The sequence below is a fragment of the Octodon degus genome, unplaced genomic scaffold (genome assembly GCF_000260255.1).
Source record: "Octodon degus isolate 3935 unplaced genomic scaffold, OctDeg1.0 scaffold00016, whole genome shotgun sequence".
Taxonomy (NCBI): domain Eukaryota; kingdom Metazoa; phylum Chordata; class Mammalia; order Rodentia; family Octodontidae; genus Octodon; species Octodon degus.
Window position 1 is genome coordinate 15,056,547 of NW_004524592.1, and position 6,263 is coordinate 15,062,809.

Consider the following 6,263-nt stretch of genomic DNA (forward strand, 5'->3'; position numbering starts at 1 on the left):
TTTTTTTTTTTCTTGTGGACCTGGGGATTGAACTCAGGACCTTGTGCTTGCCAGGGAGGCGTTTATTCTACTGAACCATCTCCCCAGCCCCTGGGCTGGACTTGAACTCGCTTATGTCACCCATGTTGGCCTCAAGTTTGGGCAATGCTCATGCTTCAGCCTCCTGAGTGCTTGTGTTACAGATGTGCAGCATCACACCCAGTTTTATTTAAGCATATACTTTGTAAAGATCCATTTCTGTATTTTCCTATGGGAACTGTATATGAGCAAAAGGGGACATAGGACACTATCCTGTTGTTTATTCATAAAACTGAATTATGTTATTCACATTAACAGAGACCACATCGAAAAGTTAAGTACTTAGTATGAAGGTATACAGCTAAATGATGGGGTACGAAGACATTCTTCTCAGTAGTAAAGACAAAGGAGCGATCTTAATAGAATCTGGTAAGAGTTTAAAAACATGTCAAACAATTGTAAATAAATGACATGCCTGGGACTTAATTCCAGGTTAAAGTCAATGATTGTTTCAGGGAGAGGAAGTATTTAAAAAATATTTCTGTAATATCTCATATTTGTAAAAACCCATCTTAATACTGTATCTACTTTTAGCTTTGAGTGAAAATGCAGGATACAGCATGTTCAGCTTGCTTTAGTTATTAGAGTGAGCATCTGGGAAAATAACTCCACACCCCACTGCCACTGACTTGTAATGCTTTTGACTTCCTAAGTAAGATCTAACTAATTACACAGGAAGAGGAACACCTTGAAGAAATGGAGCTATTTTGATGACATAAAGTATAAATATATCCCTAATCTGTAGTAAAACCCATATAAATAGAGGGATAAGTTAAGTATGTTTTCTACTATCAATTGTGGTTTTATTTAGGAAATTAAACAGAGGTTTGCCATAAAATATAAAACAAAAGATCATTATTCTTTAAAGAAACTAAGACTCCCAAGTTTGAATCCCAGTGGAGCTCCACATTTCAGATCATCTGATGTTTTTCTCTAGTTAGCTGTCTATGATGGAAGGAAACACTGTCTACTAATATAAGTGAGTTACATGTTGATAGAAAATGAAATGGTTTTATGTTTGTACTTCTAAACAAAATGAAATCCTCTCATATAAAGGTATTTTAATGGTGTTAAATACTTTCATTTCCTAAAAGATTTTCTTATACTAAAGTTTAACTAGTGTGTGTTTTCATTTATTTTCCGAGAGACTAGTACAAGCCGCTTAAACATCTCTAGCAATCCACAGCTAAAGGGAGGTCATTCTTTCACAAAGACTCCTGCCCAGGAGCAGCATTAGAGGCTCTGAATTGTTTATCAAAAACCAGTCCCACACTATATCACTGCTTGAGTACTTTTCTTAGAGATCTGTGGTTATATGTTTTTTTTTAAAGTGGTATTTTGTATAAATGCTACATTTTATGGTAGATTTAAAACACTTTATCTTTCTGTAATTTTTTCCAATTAAGTGAATAAAACCAACAGTGGCCCATAGCCACTATTTTGACTTTTTAAAAAAAATATGTTCTTATAGCATCTTTGTTTCAGATGGAGTGGAAGAAGATAGCCTGCTAACCTCTTTTTTTAATCCTTTAAAAAAAAATCCTCATGAATTAAGTTGCAACCTGCTGGAACAAGCATTGCCTAAAATATCCCAAGAAATTTACCATGGGGCATGCAAACGTTGTGAAAGCTATTTTGCTTACTACATTAGACTCTTTTAGTTCTTGGAGAGAAAGATGGTCGGTTCTTTTTAGATATTGTATACTCAGTCTTTCAGCTGTTAGCCATCTTTGTTTCAGTTCATTCATTGATGGAATAAACATTCATTCAGGTCTTGGAAAGGCTGCAGAAATGTATAAATGTGGAGTGGCTTTGTAGCAGCTCAGCATCTAATGGTGAAGTGGGGCAGATACAGTACAAGTATTAAATGAGCAGCCTTGTGCCCCTGAGAAGGAACACTAAACTGTATATGGAGAAGTTTAGTTAAACACCCATGTTTGTCAAATGCAAGTTCTTAACCTTGTAAAGCAAATTCTAGGTCAGAGTTGTGGACTCTTAAAACCAAAAACAAAACAACTCATTCCTTGAACTCTAAATGTTGTAGCACAAGAATCTAAATTCATCTTAATGTTGTCAGTCTTAACACTTTGTAGTATAAATATTAACTTTCCCCATCCTAAAACTGTTTCTGTTTTGCACACTTTGTAGTATTAATATTCTAAATTCTAACCCCAATGTTGTCTTTCAGATTTTACAGACCTTTCTTTATTTACTGCCTTAAGTGTAAGCGCTTTTTCGTGATAGTCTGTGACAGCTGTAATAAATTTGTATTTTGCAAAGTGTTAGGCAAGTTGTTAAACTGTTCAAACCGCCTTCAAAAAGAAAGCATTTTGGGTTGATAAATTATCTTCCACCAGTACATAGTTTTAGTTCTATCCATTTACATGTTTCCTACAGTTTTTAGCTTTAGAATTTACTTTTGTTCTTGAAGACTCCTTTATCACACAAAATTACGATTATATACGTGCAGCTGAGGTAAGTTTTTAATAATTAACTTAGTTCTCTTTAAACCTGTAAAATACAGAAAAGGGCGTGAGCCCTTTCCAGGTGCGAACGTGGTTCTGAGAAGGCTGAGCCTACGGAGATGCGCGGGCCGGGCGGACGGTGGAAGAGACCCGGCGGCGGGGGGAGGCGCGGCGGCTTCCCACTCGCCCCAGCGGCCCTCAGACCGACGTTCTGACCAGTTTGGTGTCCTCCGTTTTGTAAAGAGGACTTGGGGAAGGGCAGCACAGTGAGTGCGCCGGCCTTCGTTCCCGACCGAACCGAAACGCCCTGGGCAGAGCCAGGATTTGAACCTTCCGCCCCGCTGTGGCGACGACCCCCTGGGCTCGAGGACCGGGACCAGAGAGCGCGACCAGCGGCGGGACGGGAGCCGAAGCCGGACAGCAGTCGTGACGGGACGGGAGCCGCGACGGGACGGGAGCCGAGAGGGGCCGAGCGCGCCGAGAGCTACCCGCGGCGGCGGCGGCGGCAAAGCGTCGCGTCGGGCTGCGCCGCGGTAAGCATCCGGGCCTCCTTCCCGGGCGGCGGTCCAGCCAGCGCTAAAGCCCTAGGCTCACTTGGCGACGCCGGAGCGGGCGCCGCTGGGCGCGGCCTCGCCAGCATCCTTGCCTGCTGGGGTCCGGTGAGGCCCGCGGAGGGCGGGCGGAATCCAGGTGGGCGCTGCTACCCACGCCGCCGGGAGCAGCGCCGTGGCCGAGGCTGCTCAGGTGATTTCTTCCCGGGAGGAGGGCGCTTCTCAGAGAGCAGGTGCGGACGGCCTTCAGGTACTAGACTCCTGGTCTTATCTGCAGGGTTTATTTTTATTTCTTTTTTTATCATGGGAGTAAAAACTGGCCACCCATTGGTAAAAGAAAACATGAGCAGATGTGCCGGCCCGGTGCGCCGCGGAATGCACCGGCTGGTGTTGGGGCGCCAGGCTCTGGCTTCTGGAAATGCGGGTCTCCGGGTTCTCACCCGGCGGGTGCTGTCAGCAGCCAGACACCTGAGTACCTGGAAAGATGGAGAAGGGAAAAGGAAAACCCAGCCTGGTACCTCACCCGCCATGCTATGGGCTTGCCAGTAGGGGGAGTGGGCTTATATGTCATCTAGATGCTTTTGATGCACAGAGCATAAAAACTGTTATAAAAAATAGCTTGTTGGGAAGGTAACGTCGCTCCGTTGTTTTTTGTTTTCTGAGTATGATTTACAGTTTTTGCTTCTGACTCAGGCAACATACTGAGTGACGGTATTACTTTAATCCTCTTTCCATGAGATAGCCATAGGTGCCACCCTCTTATTAGGTATTAATGATACATTTATTGTCCAAATAAATCTCTTCTATTGACATGTATATATTTTAATGACAAAATCTTAAAATCGTTTTATACTTGTTATCCTTGCCTAACATACCCAGTATTTTCAACTCTACTTAATTAACGTGCAAAATGTACTTTATATATTGGTGTGGAAAGATATGTCCAAGGCACTGTTCTAATTACTAGTGATTGTAATTGTCAGGCAAAGCATTATAATTTTAGAATTAGAAAGATGCTCAGAAATCAGCCTATCCAAACAGCAGAAAGTGCAACATGAAGCTGGTGGAATAAATAGGAAGCTATATTTTCATGCTAAATGTTTATTATCATAAGCAATCGATAAAGTTTATATCAATGCCTGAAGTAAAACCAAATGTCAGAATAAAAGATAATATCCTATTTTGTTTTATACTGGCCCAAAGTTTTCGGTTTTATAGTGTACTACATCCTATAACCTAAGTTTTTCTTTACTTTTGTACTTTTCAGTATCTTTGTTATTTAGTATCTTATCTTTTCTTATTTTGTATGTTTTTCCTTTTTTGGTTTTGGTATCAGAAATCAAACTGAGCCTTGTCAGGCAGGCTCTGTGCTGCTCAGCTATATCCCAGCCATATTTTGTCTTTTTCATTCATGCCTTAAGCTTTGTCTTCTAAGTAATACTTTTCAGACTTCTGCTTAGAGCCAGTATTCACCCCTGAAAGTTTAGTCACTTTCAAATTTTGCCATTGTTGACTCATTTGCATATAACACTAGTTTTTAAATTGGTTTCTGTTAATTTATTTAAGATAGGTAGGGGCTGGTGAGATGACTCAGTGGTCTAAAGCACCTACTTAGAACAAACTTAGCAAAGCACAGGAACCATGGTTCAATCCCCCAGCACCACATGCCAGCCAGCCCCGCCCCCTGGTGGGCTGAGCTGGCCACACACACACACACACACACACACACACAAATAAATTTTAAAAATTAAAAAAAAAGATAGATAAAAAAGGCTAAAGTATTGGTATATTTACAATAGCCAACATTAACAACTCTTAATACTTTGTTGTAAATTTCCTTTCTTTTTTCTTTTTCTTCCTCTTTTTCTTTCTCTTCCTTTCCTCCTCCTATAACACTATCCCCTCCTCCTCCACTTCTGTTTTAAAATTTTAATTTAACTTAATTTGATACTAGAAATCAAACCCAGGACTTCGTATTTGCCAGGCAGGCTCTGCACCACTGAGCTAAAACCATAGTCCTCTTTTTTTAGACACATCTTGCTGTGTAGCTCAGGCTGGCCTTGAACTCACTTTGTAGACCAGGCTGGCTTTGAACTTGTTGCAGTTCTCCTGCTTTAGCCTTCTGAGTGATGGGATCACAGGCATGTGCCACTACACCAGCTCTCTCCTCTTCTGCCCTGGAGACCAAACCCAGGGCCTGATACAGTCAAGGCAAGCCCTCTATTATTTAACTACATCCCCCAAACAAAAGAATGTTTTACTTTTATTTTTTTCCAGAATTATATATTGGGCATTATATTTTTGGGGGATTTTAGACTCCAAGGATTTTGATCTTTGAGAAGTTCAGCATTCTGGATTATAGTGTTTGCAATTGCCTGGGGGTGACTCAATCCAGTTTTGAACAGACATACATTGGAGATAATGCAGATTCAGTTCCTGTGGACCCTCCAGTAAAGCGAGTCACACAGCACCTTTGATTTCTCAATGCATATCAAAGTTATGTTTATAGTATACTGAAGTCTATTAAATGTTCAATAATGTGTCTAAAAATTACACAGATCTGAGTTTTAAAATACCTTATTGTTTCAAAAAATGCTAACAAGCACCTGAGCTTTCAAAAAGTTATAATCTTTTGCTGTGGAGGGTGCTGCCTTGATGTGGATGGCTGATGATGGATCAGATGGTGGTTGCTGAAGGCTGGGATAGCTGTGGCAGTTTCTTAAAATAAGACATCAGTGAAGTTTGCTCCCACAACTGGACTTCCTTTCAGGAAAGATTTTTCTGTAACATGCAATACTGTTTGGTAGCATTTTACCCAAATAGCACTTTTCAAAATTGGAGTCAGTCCTTTCAAAACTTACCACTGCTTTATCAACTAAGTTTGTGTAATATTCTAAACATTTTTGTTGTCACTTCAACAATGCTCACAGCATCTTCATCAGGAGTAGATTGCATCTCCAAAACCATTTTGCTCATTCAGAAACAGCTCCACTCCACTCTACCTTCCTAATCCAGAGGTAACTCCTCATCCCTAAGGTTTTACTATGAGATTCTGGCAATTCTGTCACATTAATCTCATATACCTCCATCAGAGTTCTTGGGTAATTAAGTATATTGCCAGTGTGCAGTAATACATATTTTGAGATGAAGACCTGGACTCAAATATATA